The sequence below is a fragment of the Pelmatolapia mariae genome, linkage group LG9, assembly GCF_036321145.2.
Source record: "Pelmatolapia mariae isolate MD_Pm_ZW linkage group LG9, Pm_UMD_F_2, whole genome shotgun sequence".
Classification (NCBI taxonomy): Eukaryota; Metazoa; Chordata; class Actinopteri; order Cichliformes; family Cichlidae; genus Pelmatolapia; species Pelmatolapia mariae.
The window spans coordinates 31,575,673-31,595,135 of NC_086235.1; positions in this window are offsets into that span (position 1 = coordinate 31,575,673).

Here is a 19,463-nt window from a genome sequence, read left to right on the forward strand (position 1 = left end):
GGTACTGGGTATAAATACTCTGTCTTTGCTGAGTCTTGCAAAGAATTTAAATTTATTACTAACCTAATTTGACACAGGGGCCATTTAACCAGACAAAATATATTATATCTTCTGAACAAGATATTAGAAATAAGGCATAGTCAGCATGAAGCATGTCCAGCTTATTAAGTTACATAACCATTTGCACAACTGCGTGATGGACCCTAGTCAACCTGTTTTAATTATCAGGTATTCATAATTAGAGAAATCATATAGGAACAGGTGCACGTACACAGACTTGCCTTACTGAATAAATAAATATCACAGCTTCACTAAAAGCTTTAAATTATTTAATATGAATAAACTGTTTCCTAATAGTTTTTATGTGGATGATACTGTAATATTAATATGTTCAATGTGTCCTCTCCCTCTTTCTCTCACACACACACACACACACACACACACACACACACACACACACACACACACACACACTCACACACACTCAAACACACACACACACAACACAGTTGTTGTTGTCCTCCTTTCCTTTTTTCCTTTTTTAAGCACCTCTTGTACCGTACTCATATGTAACTCACGCTCATGATAAAAACGACTCTTTTGTTATCTGTCCACTTCAAAAAAGGAACACTTTTATTTATTTTTGTCAGGAAAATGAAAAAAGAAATAAAAATAATAATAAAGGCAAATAAACTTCCTCTACACTTGTTTTTCTTTTTTTGCGAAGGGCAGTACTGATGACTGTCTTCATTTCGGTCCGGCCAGAGTTTGGGCTGACTGTGAGCTGTTGTTACAGCTGACCTCTAGATTAGCTCACATGTTGTCTTGTCTCAGCAAGTTTAACGTTAACTGCTTCATGTCTTTATCTGAATTGAATGGATTTTAAAAAGCCAGTTTTCAATAAGGTTTCGCATTCATCCTTGGCTAACCTCATTTCTACCTGGTTCATGCTTTTTGGAAGTAGTCAGTCAGCGGTAGCTAGATGAGTTTGAGAGAAACTACTAACCTCAGCATTGCAGGGCAGGAAGGGGCAGGTGAAATATGTGAAATAACAAATATAGACCCAAGATTTTCTTTGCTTCTTTTCCCCTTTTGCCTCTTGGATGAGTCCCAGACTATGTGTGAGCCCCTGAGCATGTGTCTTGAATGTCCATTACATAATCTGGCCAATGCAGAAAGTCACCCTTCGAACTGAACAGTAAACTCTTTAACTGTCTTTTAGTACAACTGAACTCCAGGGAAGACAAAACTGGATCCACTTGGACTCTCACTAAGAATGACATTTCTCCTCATTATTGAAAGCCGTTAATGTAAAAATTCACACAAGCTGATGTCTTTCGTGAACTGAAGAATGAGCCAGAGACCAAAACGGTTTTAAAAATGTCCACGTTTGCCCTCACACTGGATGCTTTAACATGAGCACAATTTTAGGAGCTGCAGGTCCTGGCACTTTGAGCAAGGTGCCATAGGAGCACACCATGGCATTCATCTTGATTCACCACCTGTTGGGACCCACTGGAACAGATTTCAACATAAGAAGCCTTTTAAAAAAAAAAACACACAAAAAAACTGTATCAGATGCCTTGTGTTCAGATCCATCCAGTGTTAACTGAAAGCAACCTGTTTCTAATCAGAGAGAACTAAGAAATCATCTGATATCAGCAGTGACAGCAGAAGGTCACTTGGCAGCCTTTGCTGCATCTGTCTGTCTTCTGTGTGTCTGATTTACAGCTTTTATATAGCTGGTGGCATTTATGGAATGCTCCATTGAACATCATAACTGTAATCCTTTTCAGCAGCGTGAAACATCTTTGGTAGCGTTTCAGCATCAACAGAAGCTTTATGTATGAGTCCTCCTTTGTAAACAAAGAATCTTTTCTCTTTCATGGTTAGCACATAACTGCAACAATAAGACAGAGAACTGCAACCACAATTCTGCATAACTGGGAATATTATCCTACACTGCAACCAGCAGGTCCACCCCGCTCTCTCAGTGTTTTCCATATGGCTGCTGGAGAGTTTCATGTTTACTACAGGCTCATCAACAATTCTGACTGCGGTTGGGGATCATTTGTTTGCCATTGGCCTGTTTCCCTTAGCAACCTGCCTCAAAACCTGCTGCTGCGCAGACCATTCAAAGGAGGCAACGCGAACAAAGAGCAGAGGTGACAAGTCAGTCAAACAAAGTCACATGGTTATCTTTCCACCTCAGCAACTCACATCTGATGGAACACTTTAAACCTCCAAATAATGTATCCTCTCTTTCAGTGACAGCAAGTAAAAAAAAACCACACAGACCTATTCACCTTCAGCACTTTGCATTTTACAAGGCTGTTAAAGGATGGAGTCACAGAGATAGGAGCTGCTCAAACTGTGGTCACGCTGAATGTTGATCTGGGCTTGTTTTTAATGGAGGGGACATGTGGATGGTAAACTCTGCCATTAGAGCAAAATGGGAATTGATTGTCCTTTGATCTCTTAAGTGCTTTGCTTTGTGTTTCTGTGCATGTGTGTGTATTAGAGAGATTGCTGGCATACAGGCCAAGCAATACTTCCTGGAGAATGAGGAGGAAGTAGCGGCTTCACTTTTAAACACAGGCGCACCAGCGACAGATGGCATGCACTTTCACATTGATTCTGAAGAGAAAAGTAAATGTGCTGTTTGAAAAAGAATATTCAGAGTCAAGTCATACTGTAGAGCTTAACCAAGATACTGAGTTCAGCGCTAATGGGATGTTGCCTTCAGAATAAAGTCCAAAATGCATTGTTTATACCGTTGTGCTAAGAGGTGGGATCACTTTTGAAAATCAAAATCAGCTGTGAGTCATATGAAAATAATAAACTGAACTGACTGCTTTTGATGCCCATTTCTCAGTTTTCACTTTTAGAGGGGTAACATGACATTTGTTCCCTTCTCACAAAGGGAGCTGAAATGTGATGCACATTTGTCCCACTTCATGTATGATGACACATCATTTTTATATGTCTTTTATCTGTTTGTAGGTAACTAATGGCTTTTAAGTGACAGTATAACAGTGAAAACAAATACAAAAGAAAATAGAAGTCAAGAAATAAATATTTTTTGTTTGTTGCTTATTTATTTCATGTACAAAATACATTTATTACACAAGTGAAAAGATGCTTTGTACCAGATTTAGCTAGTAGCTAAATTCCACCTGCAGTCTCTGGATATGACCCCCCCACCCTGTGAGATACGGTTTAAATCTATTAACAGAGACACACGTACACACAAGTACACAGACACAACTAATTGAAAAAATACAAATATGAAAATTTGTATCTTATATATAGAAAATTCTATTCAAATTCAGCAGTTATCAGAATTAAATGAATGCCCACAAAACTACTAAACCACTAAAACCCTTTTTTTCACGTCCCGAGACGTTTTCAAATTACTTGAAAACATATTTCAGGCAATAATTGCTTTAAACTGCTGCGTAAAAGCGGTGCTACAGTCTGCCTTTTATGGTTCCTATCAACAAAATATTTGAGTAAAACACCTAAACGCCAATCAAATCACGATAATGTTCAGAAGAAGAACTGTTTTAGAAGAACTAAAACATGTAAGCAAACAGACGCTTTGTTATAAGTGTATGTTTGGTTGGCCAGTGTTGGTTTTTCCTAGTTTCAACTATTTCAATTAAGCTTTTATTTTGAAAATCTCCTGCCGGCAGCTCTCCTTGTAGATGCAGTGGGCTTGAAGTGAAGGCGTTTGCAGAGGGCGGCGGATTTATGCGTGTGAGTGACAGTCTGTGCGCGTGCTTGTGAGCGTGTGTGTCTGCGGGATATTAACAGAGTTTGCGTTTGGTGGTGCTCTCACAGCCCTTTAGAAACAAGCTCTTCCACCCGGGACAGCGTCGGTAAGTGAATGCGACTGAGTGTTTGTGCGTGTAAACTGAGCTCGTGCGGCTTTCTAGCTCGACGAGGAAATTAAAACATCGTTTGAACTTGGTTGTTTTTTCAAGAGCTGAGGAATAAGTGGAGTTTAAAAAGTTTGAAGGCTGTCAGCGCGATAACTTGTATCAAGACGCGATTGGAGCTAACGTTTGATATCAGTTCTTGAGCGTCGGTGCTTTAGTTATTATTATGGCTCTTTATATGATGCATTTAAATGTGGGTGTATTTCAAACATAAAGCGGTATGGCATTTATCACGTGAGCCTTGAAACACTGGCTCGCCCGCGGTACGTACATCCAGGTGAGCCCATCCTCTCTACAGGTGGAGGAGGCTGCTTATATTAGGCGTCACCATCCACACATCATTACAGGACGGCAATGAGGCTTGGTTTAGACAGCTAGTGAAACTAAAGACCCGAAGCTTATGTCACAGTAGACATTTTTCTTTTATGTTACCATGTACTATGACACCTAAGACCGCTGCAGGTCTTAGGGAGGCCGACACTTCTGTATGGAAGGACAGCAAAGCCAAGCTGCGTTGAAAACTCGTATACTTCTGTGTTGGTAACTTGTACATAGCCTGCTGGATGGACCTTTAGGTTTTGCACCAACCAGTACATCCCTGACTTTCATGCAGCATGTATGTGCTTACATTTAGAGAAATGGAAAAAGAAACATTTTCTCTTCTAAACAGTGCTAGAGTCATCCATCATTGGACTGCAGGGTAGTGACAAATGTGCTTACACACTTGGATAAATGCACATTTAGTCAAATTATATTACACACTTTAGACAAACCCACACCCACATGCATACACAGAGTAGCGTCCAAGTGTATTTTATCCTTTCCTTCTTCTTTGGCCCATAGTCTGCTGCTAGGAGTCTGCCAAAATAAATAACCTGCAGGTAATTAGGAAGGCTACTTCTGTGTTCTGTTTTCACTGTTGGAAGTGCATAGGGAAGTTAATTAGCAGCAATTCCCCTTCACCAAACTGATGTGAGATCAGCAAACGCAGAGGGATCGTGACAACCCTGTGCTTACTCTAATAGCCACAGAGTGGACTGACTGTAGACTGAGGTGTGAATTTTGAGCTTTCCCTGTGCCAAATTTTGGCGCTTCCCTCCCTCTGTGGATCACATTTAATGTGACCTTTTGTGGATCCTTTTAAACAACAAAAGAGTTTGTCATGGCCCTGAACAGGAAGCTTTTCCCTTTGTTCATGTTGCCCTGTCTACATATTGATGTGTAGCTTGAAGAAAGTAAGATCCATTTCAGTTTTGTTGCTGTTTTTTTGGGACACTGGCTTCATAGTCTTACGTATAAGTGGTGGCTCATAGCTTTTGTACATGCTTCTGTTAAAGTGGCTCTAAGGCCACTTAAAAGCTTGGCCTTCAGGGCCCCTTGCCTTAAGCCTGCAAAAGAAACAATGTCCTAAAAATATAAGGAGAAAGAACTCTTGATCGCTGGTGACGATACCTGGGCATGTGTAGCTAGTGATTATTATCCAGAGACTTTTAGAGAGACTCATATCAATGAGTGATCACGGTGGTGATGATTAAGCCTCCAACCTGTTGGAGGACTTAATAATAATCTGTGGTGATTAGCTGTGTAAACAAGGTGTTAATGCATGGGTCCTGTCTCCACCTCAGACTGCTATTCAGGTGACTCTTGTCACCATAAGATGTTGGAGTTTAACTTTTATTATTGTTGTTGGGTAATATTGTATGTGTTGAACTATTTGTTCAATTATTTGAAGAAGTCATTGTACAATTAATACAGAATATATTTCCAATTTAGATATTGGAGTGGATCTGCAAAGGCATAAATCCTCTGCATGGAGTCTATCCTGGATCTAAACTAGTCTTTTTTTTAATTAGTCAAACAAATTTTAAAGATTTAGAAATCTTTTTAGTTTTGCAGTCTTTTCTATTCCATGTTAATAGTGCTGACCTCACTACACCAGCTATAGAAGTGGGGGGTTTTTTTCTTTTGAAAAATTGGAAATATTTATAACTTTACTGCAGTGGTAACACTTTGCAAATCCATCCAGGGGGATAAAATGCACCCTTTGGCGAGCCGCTGCTGGCCAATGATGTAGGCCAGTGGTGTTAAACATTACATCTAGGTTAGATCTGAGTGAGTGTACACCCCAATTTGGCCTAGATTTTACCTACATGTGTGGACTGTGAGTTTCACAAGCCTGATCTATTGTTTGTTTTGTTTTTTTACCCATCCTCTAAGATTTCACGCAGCTGTATTACACCAGTTGTTCTAAATCCATGATCCATTTGTTTTAGCTAGTGAAGTCTGTGGTGTTGTGTGTATGGGATAAACAGCATCCAGTCTGAAAACCTTGAACAATGTAAACATCATCTGCTGGAAAGGTCACAATGTTTTAACTTTTTTATTGGTAATCCTAATTTCTTAAAAAAAAAGTTTGTGTGATATTCATGACTAATATTAAAAAGAGCGAAACAATTACTAGAATGCGTGTTTGAACAGCTTTATGATGACCTATATTTATGTTTGGTTGTCACTTCACCCTCTAGTGGCCATAGTTATGTCGGAAACAAAGGAGGAAGTAAAAGCCGTGGAACTGAGTATGCGTGGGGAAGAGTTTGGGTTGGATGGACTGATGATGATGGTCCTTTCAAGCTTTGACTCTTGACTTGTGGTCAATCTCTGGCATAAACAGTGTTTTATGTTCACAACCATGCCTTTCCTACTGACTTTCCAAGTTTGTGCTAATTGCAGCCTTGACTACGTTTCTGTTATTGTTATCTTGATCGTGAAATTCCTTCTTTTTCTTTTCTTTTCTTTTTTTTTTAAAATCCCAAACCCATTCCCCTCCCATCAGACTTGCAGATGTTTGGGAGTGGTTATTGCAGCCTAACGAGTTATCAGCTCAAGTTACGCCATCTTCTCTTCTCCAATGTGGTTTACTTGTGGCACAGCTATGTTTGACTCTTGATGCTGATCAGGAGGATGGTGTGATTTTCTCCTCACAGCTGTTTGCTCTGCCAGTGATCATATTGTTATACATGCTTTCCAAGCTCAGTTGGGTCATGTAGGCATTTTGGAAGGGCAGTGTACCTTGCTTTGCTCATTTTTCCTCCTCATAATAACTGAGCTCTAGCATGAGAACTAGTTTTTGCAGTGCAGCTTTATTTATTTACACAGTTAAGTGGAAATGATGACCTATGTGAACTTGCTTTTAGGCTAAGTTTTAATTTCCAAACAGCTGGTATGACTGGGCTCCAAAGGAGATGTGGTTGAGAAGAACCCTCCTCTGGGTCATTGTATGCAAGCACAAGCGCATGTGTGCTCTCAATTACAGTGGAGTGTTCCCAGGGTCTCCACCTTCTGTGTTTCAGAGTGAGAAGCTGCTGGAGGAGGTTAGTTACATAAGCCTGTTGGGTGTTGCGTCATTGTTTTGGGGGCCCCAGTTCAGAGAGCTGGGGCTGAGACTTCAGTTGGGTCTGATGGACCACTGCCTCCCACAGATCCCACCACCCCCCTCCATTGAAAGCAGATGCTCAATGACTCTCCTGCTGGGAGACATGGCTCAGTATTGGCAATGAAATGAGGCTCCACCTGTAGCATGGATGGACCTTATGCATTTGTCTATCAGTGTCTGTTGATTAGCTGATGTGGAAATCTGTTTCGGGTGGGCTCGGTTGCCATGACGTCAAAGAGGAAAATATGCAAAACAGCAATGATTTATAGATCTACAATCCTCCAAACATCCCCACCTCTTTAACCTCAGTACCAGTAAATCAACCTCCCAAACTCTCATAAATATTCATAAAAACGTTGTGGGTCTGAGTTGGTTTCTAGTTAAATACAGTGGTGTTTGAAAAACAAAACCAAAAGCAATACCCTCTGATTGTCCTCATCAAACGATCGGGAGTGGACGTTTTTGCTTTTTTAGTGTTTCTGTGAACTGGATCTTGGGAACAAACTGCACAGAAAACCCAAAAAGAAAAAGTCTGTGAGTGACCTTTTGGGTCTGCACTCGTATTATGTTCCACATCAGTGCTCTTTGAAAACAAGCTTGTAAGTAACCCAGAGTTTCCCTCTGCGTGCTAGAAATTCCCCAGACCTGCAAATGTAAGAGCCTCAGGTGTGTACCAAGTAAGTGAACTGTACTGCAGAGTCTTTGGTGTCCCTCTCCTGCTTTATCTTGTAGTCTGGTTAATTTCTCTCGTCATAAAAATCAGTTCTAAAAGCTGGCTCTCATTACAGTACCCACACCCTGTCTGTCGCCAAGTAACAAATGTAGAGCGTTGAGCAAGAAAAAAAATGAGCATGGCCGCCTTTATTGGGTGGAAATGTAAATGGTTTGGGAGGATGAAGTGTTAGAGTCAGTTTTTAGTGCATTTAGCAAATTCATGCAAAACACAAATTGACCAAAGTGCTGCAAATGTTTGATTAAAGGCATCATTTAAACCATTCTAAGAAGTTACGTTGAATAATGGAGAGGGGTGGACGACCTGATCTGGAGGGCGAGGATGGTCCAGAGTTCCAGAACTGAGAATCCCAGTGGGCTGTAAGAGCCAGTCTGAAAGCTCGCAACTATTAAAAACTGCTGGACAGCAAAGCTAAGCCGAAAGTGTGGCTGAGTTAAAAATGGATGGATAACCTGAGGGAAGCTGTGTCAGTATTTGCAGTTTAATAGTCCAAAAATGATGCAGCGTGCACTCACGTTAGACTGCTTTACAGTGTAATGGCAGATAGTGATGATGTAGGGCTGTGCGATATGACCAAAATCTCATATCCCGATATTAAGACATCTATCGTCCGATAACGATATAAATCACAAAAATGCAACATTTTCTGTAAATTCTGTGAACCTCGGGCAGCTCGACTTGCGTGAAGTGTTTCCAGCTGGGCGTCATGTACCTGGAGTCGAGTGTTTTAACTGATGTGTGAAACTATACATTTTTAGACATAAGTTTTAACGGCCGCTGTTTTCTTTGTGAGTATTTATTACACAGCGTGCTGCGGGGAAAAGCCTGTTCTAACGTTTGAGTCTAAGGTTTATTTTTTTAGCACCTGACGGCTCTTTTTTGCTTCTCATCCGTAAATACTCTGCATCTTTCACGTGATTCAGTTTATTTTGAAAAGTCTCAACAGGATCTTGAGCTTTATTGTGAAAGGTTTATGTGGAAAAATAAACAAGCGGACACGCCGTGGTTTTACCGTCGTTGTTGCTAACGACAACGCATAAAAACAAGTGCTTGTCCGTCCGTAGTGTGGTTATATTAATTATAAGAGAAAGAGAGAACTTTAAGAAATTAATATAGCCACTACAGTGACCATCAAAATGATGAAAAATATTGCCGTAAACAGTTTATTTTGCGACACCACGAAACAAACGATAGCGTAAAATGAAACGATAGACGTTTTTATATCGTCATCCGATATATATCGTTATATCGAACAGCCCTATGATGATGTATGTCTGCCCTGTTGAAACTACAGTGTCCTAAAGATCAACTACAAAAAGTGCCTCTTAGACACTTATCGTTTGTTTGTGGGAATAAAACGTTGTTCACTTGATAATATTTGGATATATTTTATCAGATAAGATGGGAAGTGCAGCAGAAAATAACTTGGTGATCTGTGTCCCTCCTCACTTCTGTTGACTGTTTACTAATGGAGGTAATAATAAAGGAACTACTGAAGCACATTTCCTTAATATTTAGCTTTCATTTTTGCTGCCACTCAACCGTGCCTCATCACTCAATTAGGAACTTTCTAAAGTAAAAATGACTGCAACCTGCGTTCATGTCTACTAATCAGAAGTCCAGCTGTGGCAGTTTGATCTGAATGCAATGCTGAAAGTGCTTCATTTAATCAAGCATTTAAAAAAAACTAAACAACAACAAAACTGCAGGAATCTTGTCTTGATACGATGAAAGCATAAATGGCCTTCTCAAAACCATTAAAAGGAAGAATGCATTGGGCTGTTCAGGCTGGACGGTGTCTGCTTTGATCCTGACAAATCTTGAAACACCGTAAATTTCATGGCATTACCCATTGTGTACTGGAAACTGCTGAGATGCTGTCATTAAGTGCTGTCAGGCACCGAAGCCTGTTCCTCCATATTGGCTGATGTAGGTCATGGAGACAGTGTTGCACAGGCATGTCAGTAGCTTTTGTAATAGTTCATCAGTTCATCTCTTCAAATTCATACTTTTTCTCTTGTCCACAGCACTATGACCTGTTATGTTGTGGAGAATAACCAGATATTTTCACACTTTGTTATAAATATGAAGCTATACTACTTGTTTTCATTTACGTCCGTGCAGTCACAAGAACAGAACACAATGTTAATTTGTATTTGTTCTCTGTACTTGCTCTGATATAAAGTTGAAATTTCCAGCATGCCTAGTGACTGATTTAATGATTTGTTGTTTCAGGATCAAGTGGCATTGAGAGGTGTGGACGGTAGAGGAAGAAAACTGAACTCTTACGTATTCATCCTGTAAGTATTTAAGTTGGGTCCATTTGCAGCTCTTGTAAAAAGCGACTCCTCTCTGAAACTTTGAATGTTTTGTACAATAGAAAGAAAGAAGAGGACAATCATGTCCTATATTTCCTGCGATCACCCATGCATGAACCTCTGTGTGTTTGGCTGACCAGTTATTGGTAACCATTTGTCAGGGACATAATAATGTGCAGCGATAATGAGGCGAATGAACGTTGGGCCCTGGCTGTGCATACAATAGACAACTCCTCACTGCTGCCTGCTGTTATGTTATGTTTCCAATTTTCCATCAGTTGATATTTTCCTCTCAAACTCTCTTCCTTTTAATGAGCTTCCAGTTTTTGATGTAGTCTGCAACCATGTACTTAATATTAAGTAATGTTTAATCAGAGTCTGGGTTATGTTTATGATATAATGGGGAAAAAAGCTGAGATCGGTAAAGTCCTTTGAAATATTTGTATTCACATTAATTATGCTGTGTTTTTTAAAGTTGCCAGAACTTTTGTTTTTAGATAATTTATCTATGCAAAAATAATTCATTAAGGGTTATTTTGTGGCAATATTATATTGTGTATTTAGATTTTTTTTTTAAAACAAATTAAAATGCCCTGGAAATGCAAATAATTGCTGTTTAATTTATAAATGCAGACAGTTTGCCGTCAGTCTGAATGTGTCTTTGTTAACGAGCACAGCTTAACTGGCTGCCAGCTCGTTATATTCTGGTTATATTCCTATAGTGCAGAGACTAAGACCAAATGTAATGGTTAAATATGAATTTCTGTCTATGTATACAACTGCAGATGTTTGATTTTATTTTTATTTTTTTTCACAAGTAATTGCTGTCCTATCACAAACGGATTGCATGTAATTGCCAGCCTGACCCCGTTTAATAGCTGGCAGTCTGTCTTACTGCAGGTTTTAGTGGCAGTATTGGTGTGTTTGACAGCCTCTTTTGCAGCTAGAAAATTCAAAAACTGATCTCACTGGATAAAATTGATATTTGTAGATGCAAAAGGTGAAAAATTGCAGTATATATTATTAAAATACTCAACCACAGTACCGCAAGATGTTAAAAGTCACAATAATGTATCGTCAGTGAAGTATTGTTATAATACTGTGTCGTATTCCTGGCTCTAATTTATTGTAAAAGACAAAATATTTTATGTTTTTTAAATATCAAAATAAAAACCAGCTCAGTTTGTTTCCCTAACATCCCTCTTCCTCACTGCTTTAGTTCACTGTTGCCACCTTGATGCTTTTGTCACTGGATAGATCCTCTTTATACCCATAAAGAGGGTTTTACAATGTTGCTTTACAATGACATCTTGCTCTTCTTGCACAGGAGCCATCTTTGCCTCCCTCTGCTGTTTCTCTGCTGTTTTAATTGGATGAATGAGCAGTGAGGCAGAGCAGCATGTGATCAGTGCACATTGTGGTGGTGTGGGGAGGATGAGAACCCTTGTGCTGCGTCTAACTTTTTCTCTGAGACATCATTTTGCATGTAAAAACAGCTGAAATCCCACCATAGCCTTTCTTCATGGTTTTGTTCATATTTGCTGCATTTAGAAAATCTGACCTGATTTGTTCTCTTGCTGGCACTTGCCGGCTTTATTTGCCATTGATTACCACTTAAGCTCTAAAGCTCCGAGAATGGTATTTGGGTCGGCCCTTTTGTTTATAGAAGTTTCTAGAAACTGACCAGATTTATTTACACCTTGGACTACTTCAGATTTCTCTGAAATGAATAATAATAATAATAATAATAATAATGATGATGATAATAATAATAATAATAATAATAATAATGATAAACTTTATTTATAAAGCACACTAAAAAACCAAGGCGCTTGACAAAAAAAATAATAAAATAAAATAAAATAAAATGGGAAAAAGGAGATGGGAGGGAAAAGAGAAAGGACCTGGCACGTATCATTATAAAACCATGACAATCATAATACATAAAAGTAGTTAACAAAGCATAATGGATAAAAATGTATCAACGCACACCAAATATTAGCTAGGTGGAAAAGCAAGATTAAATAAATAAGTCTTCAGCCGTGATTTAAGCAATGGCATAGAGTCAGACGCCCGGATAGCAACAGGAAGATTGTTCCATAAGACTGGGGCAGCTACAGCAAACGCACGGTCGCCCCGAGACTTCAGCCGAGAACGAGGTTGCTCCAGAAGAAGTTGGGTAGCAGATCTAAGTGCTCTGACAGGAGTGTGTAACCTAAGAGGAGGACAGGCCAATGTAAAGAGAGTTGCAGTAGTCCAACCTGGAAGTCACGAATGCGTGAATAAGTTTTCCAGGTCATTATGCGGAATATAGCGCTTAGCCTTAGAAATGAGGCGCAGCTGATTAAAACTAGACCTCACTACGGCAGACACTTGCTTGTCAAATTTAAACGAGCTATCCAGTAATATGCCCAAATTACTTCCATAATCAGAAGGGGAGCTAGCAAAAGGCATCAGAGCAGCACACAATTGGTCGCGGGGGATTTTACTATCGAACACCACAAACTCAGTTTTCTTTTGGTTCAGGACAAGAGAATTACTCTTGAACGAATCTTTAACCTCACGCATGCATTCACAAAAATAGTGAAAAGACATAGCAAGATCGTCAGTAATGTTTAAATAAATCTGTATATCATCAGCATAGCAATGAAGAAATGCAGCAAGCTCATTTAATGGCCCCAATGACACAACCTGCTCAAAGACTTGCAACACTGAGGCTCTTTTCTCATTGTTGCCTGTTTTCTCATTGCTCATTTTACTGAAGCTGAGTTAAAGGTGAAGAAGAAGAATGGGTTGCTGAAAAGCTTCATATTTCTCTGCTAGTCTTTAACAACCTGGAGGAACTGGCCCTGGCAGCCTGTTCGGTTTTTATTGTTGGCTTCTGGCTGGCCTCGTGTCTGTTTCTCCCCATTGCTTTGTACCTCTGAGGGGAGCCTAGCACATACAAACAGTTCCTCCTCTGGGCAGCTGACGTTCTCTCCTATCCACATGGATACCTGTAGGATTTAAATCACATCAACCAGTTTGGATTTATAGTGTCTCGTCCTGCTGTTGTAGCAATCATGGTTGTGTGAGGGTAGGCAGAGCTTATAGTTTCTTATTGGTTCTTCCAAAGCAGTTATCTAGGTAGTTTACACTGATAATTCAATATTTTATTATTAATTAGCTAGCATCGTCACTGCCATTAATGGCCAAACTTTCTGCTGTTTATGTTGTGCGTCTTTGTAGATGTTACAAAGATTGGACCTCAGCAGCTGTTGTGTTGCCATAATAGGGTAGTATGTTGCCAAATACACACACACACACACACACACGGGCTTAAGAGGCCTAAATGTGACACTGAGTGCTTATATAGAGACCCTCATTGAGTCACACCAATGTTTTATTTTTGTTGTTACAAATAATCAAATATATTGCAGTTCTTTTTTTCTTAAGAGTGATCAGTGGTCCTGTAATCTAGTGTAATTGGAGAAAAGGTCAAAGTTATTAATTGTACAATATTTTATTATGAATATCAATTTGAAAATCATTTAAAGAGAACTTTTAAAAAGTTTACAGTGTATGCTGCCAGAGGTCTTAGAAAACAAATTGCGTCAGAGTAAATGGGTAATTTTTAAACCGAACTCGGCAGTAAAGCGGCAGTAAAGGAACAGTTGGTGTTCCATTTTGATCACTTGTGTAGTTTTATTTGGTTAATGTTTATATATTCAGACAGCTGGAATTTGAATGCTGGCAAGTTTTAAAGGTGGGAATCTTCAGATTACAACCTTCCTTCCCACAGAAAGTGAACCTGGCTTTAACCTGAGATCTGCAGTAACAATCCAGAGTTTTTCAGAGGCTAAGAAAACACGTGTAACGCTTTAAAACCCTGTGCTTATTATCCAACCAGTCACTCATTCATTTTCTCCCACTTATCCAGTTCAAGGTTGTGGAGGGATTAGAGCCTACCTCCTTTATTGTAGGCCAAGAGATGGGCCAGACTATTGCACAGCTAAAACAGATAAACCACGCGCGCTTCTATTCACACCTACGGCCAATTTAGAATGAACAATTAACTTAACATGTGCATGCCTTTAGTCTGTGGGAGGAAGTCGGAGTACATGGATACAAGCAGGGAGGACTTGCAGACTTCACACACAGAGGCTCTAGTCGACCAGTGGGTTTGAATCCAGAACCTTCTTGTTGCAATCTTTTGCACCACTTAGAGGCTAATTGTGGTGAATTTTCTCACACATGTCTAATGAAGGGTGTCATTTTTATTATCAATCTTGACTATATACAGTATAAAATATGGGTCCTATCTAGTAAGTCAGACTTGTTCCTGGGGGGCTACTCCCAGGCTGCCCTTTGTCACCCATAATTTTTATAGACAGAATTTCCTGGCATAGCCAAGTGGCAGAAGGCTTTCACTTGGGTGGTCTCAGAATCTCGTCTCTGCTTTTCATGGATGATATGGCTTCATCAGGTGACGGCCTCTAGCTCGAACTGTTTGCAGCCGAGTGAGAATCAGCAGGCCATGATCCTCAGTCGGAAAAGGGTGGAGTGCCCATTCCAGGTCTGGGACAAGTTACTGCCCCAAGTGGAGGAGTTTAAGTATCTCAGGGTCTTGTTCGCAGGTGAGGTGAGAAGGGAGCGGGAGATTGACAGATGGATTGGTGCTGCAGCTGCAGTGATGTGAACGCTTTACCAGTCTGTTGTGGTGAAGAGAAAGCTGAGCGAAAAAGTGAAGCTCTCGATTTACCTGATGAGCTGGAGGAGGTGGCCTGAGGGAGAGGGTCTGGGCTTCTTTGCTTAGGCTGCTGCCCCCGTGACCCGGCCCTGGATAAGCGGAAGAGGGTGGATGGATTCCTTCCTTCCTTCCTATCTTTTTATATTGGCTGCTGGCATGTTTTTTTTCAGTCAGATATTACATTCTCATCCATATAAGGTAAAGTGCTAACGTAACAGCTAACAATAGCTAGCTTGGTTAGTAAGTCTTATTCATAAAGTGTAAAGGAAGAATACACAGACACATGGAATTCTTAGTGCTAACTAACACATTAATAAAACACTGGACTTCAGTCAACAGAACTTAAGTTTCTGGAGCTTTCCATAGGACACAGCCATAATATTAGTCAAATAATCAACTGAAAAAAGGCTTTAACAGTGTTTGTGCACATACAGTTTAATCGTGGATGTGGCCTTTTCAGAGACTGGGTGTCTGGCTCCAGTGCACCTGTCAGTCAATGTGGCTATGATGATGCCTTACAGCTGGACGTTTAACATGGAAGCTTATGGGGAATGACTCAGATTTTGAGTGCCTACTGGATTCACTTCATGTTTCAGCTCCGGAGGTTGCCCATTGGTCTTGACATTCACTGTGTTTTGCAGCTTGTCTGGTTTGGTGGAGATATACATTATTTTCCCCCTCTCTTTCTGAAACAAAACCTTTTGGTTTAAGCCTTTGGATGAAGTTGTTCTGTGAACTGGAAGAAACATTGTGGAGTTGGCCTTGTAAACCTGAATCTGTGCATATTTGAGTAGCAGAGGAGTCTTTGCTGACAGGTTTGTTACAGCTTCCTGCTGTTTGCTTAAACCATAATTTACTCCTCGTTTTCCTGAGTTCCTTCAGTCTCCATACATACACGGACCCACCTCTAGTACAAATAAACACTCTCTCCAAATCCACCCACATGGTTCTCTCCATAAATTAGGAGTATGTGTATGTTATGTGTCTACTGTACATTCTTATTACGAAACTTTTTTTCTTTTTTTTTGGCATTCACCCATCAATTTAACTTCTCTCTCTTTCTCACATATATAAAATCTGTGTGTATGTGTGTGTGACACTTGTAGCTCACAGTGCTGTGTGAGATAAATATGACTCATGCTGAAACAGGATACTCTCTATGACAGCAGGCCTGAAACAAGAAAGAGGTTGCAGTTAGGTCATGTCAGTTGTGTCAGTTCAAATATTTGAAATTAGTTATACTTAGTCATGTCTGACTGACTGTTATGGAGGAGCACCCCATCCATCTGGAGCTCCACATGGTTTAATCATCCAATAAATGGATTGGTTTGGCCGAGAAACGAGAGACCAGACGCAGCTGAGTGAGGTCATGATGTGTGATGTTACCAGGTGCTTCCAGGTGCTCCCATCATCACCCCTCCTCCACCCTGTCACGTCTAGGCAGTTAGGGCTGATCAGAAGTAGGTGATGACTTAAAGACGGAGTCATCACTAAGTGCCACAGGCTGACAGACATACAGGAACGCACACCTACACCTGGTGCCGCTCATCATTGTCCTTGGTCTACTGCCACACTGAAGCTTACTTTCCTTTTATAGGAAAGCATTTGTGCAGGATGCCTGAGATGGCATGGCCACGTGGCTGTATTTGTAACCTTGATGCACAATTGCAGAGCTGCTGAAGACTTCTGAACACACCAGTGATACTTGTTTATCCATATTAATCTAATGATGCATTTCCTGCTGGTTATGTTGAAAACCATAAGCTATAAGAATCAGCAGCAGTAGTAGATTTTAAAAATTACAGTTTTATTTGTTTTCCTTTCCACATCTACACACTCTTGTTGTTTGATTACCCTAAACCAGTCTTTACTTGGGCTGTTGGTCAGCTTAGTCTGAGATGGTTACAGCACTTTTTTTCACAATAATAATTCTCCCTTAATGCTCTTAAGTCAGATTTATTTGGGTTTGCTGCTCTTGTTGCTCGCTGTTTGGTTCACTTTCTGTTCCAAGCAGCAGGCAGCTGCTAAACCCTCTGTTCTCCGCCCAGTGAAAGTGGAGCATTGAACCTTAACATAGACAGATGACACTGCATTGAAGACCAAACCAAAGGTGCAAATAACAAATGTTCGTTTATGTCTGCTGATTGCTAACTTTTTAAGACTTTCATGATTACTAACACCATCCTCTTTAAACTGACAGCTACACTTATGGAAGAAGCGATATTTTGTTTTTATTTTTCACTTCTACAGATTTAAAAAAAAAAGAAAAAAGTTCAGGATAATGTAAAAGATGCTTGTAATCATATTTAAAATTCAGTACTCTGTTTCTGAGGCTCTCTGGTTATTACTTTTTTCACAGCAGATCTTTTGAGTCCTTGCGTCATAAGGTGGTTTGGTGGCATCCAGAGGACCAACAACACAGGGTTTTCACTCATCCTAAGATAACGTGGGTTTAGGTTATTCTGCTGATTTTCCAAGTAGGCAACAGCTTATAAAAGTCTTCATAAAAAGTATTTGGGAATCTAAGGCAGAGCTGAAGCTTCCATAACCTTTGCTTCCATAATTGCTTTTCATAAGCTGTAAAATGGTAGTAAATCTCAAAACTTCAGAAACTTCTTTGAAAGCAAAAAGTCTATTCAGGTCTCACTTATTGGCTTTATGTAGTTAGCTTAGTTAGTAACTAAAGATTGAAGATTATTAAGATTCATATTTTTAGACCTGCTAAATACTGTCACAACATGTAATGTAGAACCTGAATCCTGCTTGTGCCTGCGTTTGTTGCTTATGGCTGTTGGGCTGCGGCCATATGGGAAAGTAGCGGCCTCTGAGCTGTTGCTTTTTCTGGTTTATTGTTCCCCTGTTTGAGTCATCAGGGCCGCTGGAAGGAATGGAAAGGGATTCCTCCCCTTCCTATCTTTGCCGGGTGACTTGGTCATTAGGACAGATTCCCATTTCTGTTCATCACCAGCATGATGTTAGTGACCGCGGTCAGACACACTCCTGGTTGTACTTCCCCTGACTGGTTTCATAGTGATCCCTTCCCAGAAGTCTCGCTTATTTGCTAACTGTTGCTGCCTAAACAGGCCAGCACTTGTCACCGCCAAAAACCCACCCTGTTTTGATTTGTAAGCTGTGGTTACTGGTGAGCCACCATTTGATTCCACACTAGTCCGTCCAGTCCTAACCTTCTGACAGTCTGACACTCTCTCTGTCCTGCTTCTTTCGTTTTCTTCTGACTGTGGATATTTTTCCTGGAGACAATCTGTTCATAAAGAAAAACTGGAAGCAGGGGAGCTATGAAAGGTACAGCCCACTCATCATGCTCTGGCCAATCATTTACTAGTTTTAGCTGCTCTCTTTTCTCATTTTTGTCCCATTTGAGCGGTATGATTGCTCTTGTGTTGGACATATCCGCCCATTAATGTCCTTTGAAAGCCTGTTAGTCTAACTGGGGGCCCAAGCGGCAGGCTTTGGTGAAAGAGGGGTCTGTTTAGTGTAATGTCATTTCTGCTGCTGCCGAGTAGACATGTAGGTCAGTGGCAGTGTAGGATGATGAAGGCGAGATGGGGAGAGAAGACTGGAGTACAGCTGATAGACACAGAGGGAGCAGAGGGCCTGGAACTGTCATCGACGGGTGCTGTCAAGATAAGATGTCTGCTGTGTAAATACAGCTTTGGGGGAAAAATGCATCTTTTTATGGTCATCTCTTTGCTTTTCTTTGCAATTTTAACTTTTAATCAGACACATCTTTTTTTTACCCACACTTTTTTCCTTTTTGTTTGACCCTCTAACTCCTTTATCTGCCCTCTTTGAAGCTCTTATCAGCTCTTTGACTGTCTATTTATGGCCACTGAGTGACACCTTGAAATCTTGTGCTGCAGTATAAGGTGCTCATGGAAGGTCTGGACCTAATGCACATTGCACTAGAAGCTGAAAGTAGAGGCTGAACTGTTTAACAAGAGAAAGAAACTTTGAGTGTGCCGACTCATCTGGATGCTTACTGTGTAGTTTGAGAGAACAGAGCTGTGTTGAATGAAGGTTCAAGCTGGGCTCTAATGGGCATAAACAAGCAGCAAAATCGAGGTGAGGTTTGAAGTTTTGCTGAGTTACTGAACATGTGAATAGTACATGTCCACCCACTTAATTTTTGTAGACGGAGCATTTGGTTGCAAAATATTTGGTGTACTTTTTATTCAGTTAATGTTTTAGATGAATTCACTGGACATTATGTATTTAAAAGCTAGACGTCTAGCTTAAAATAGATTTTGAAACTTGTCACTTTTCTGGAAAATTAGCAAACATTTGGGAG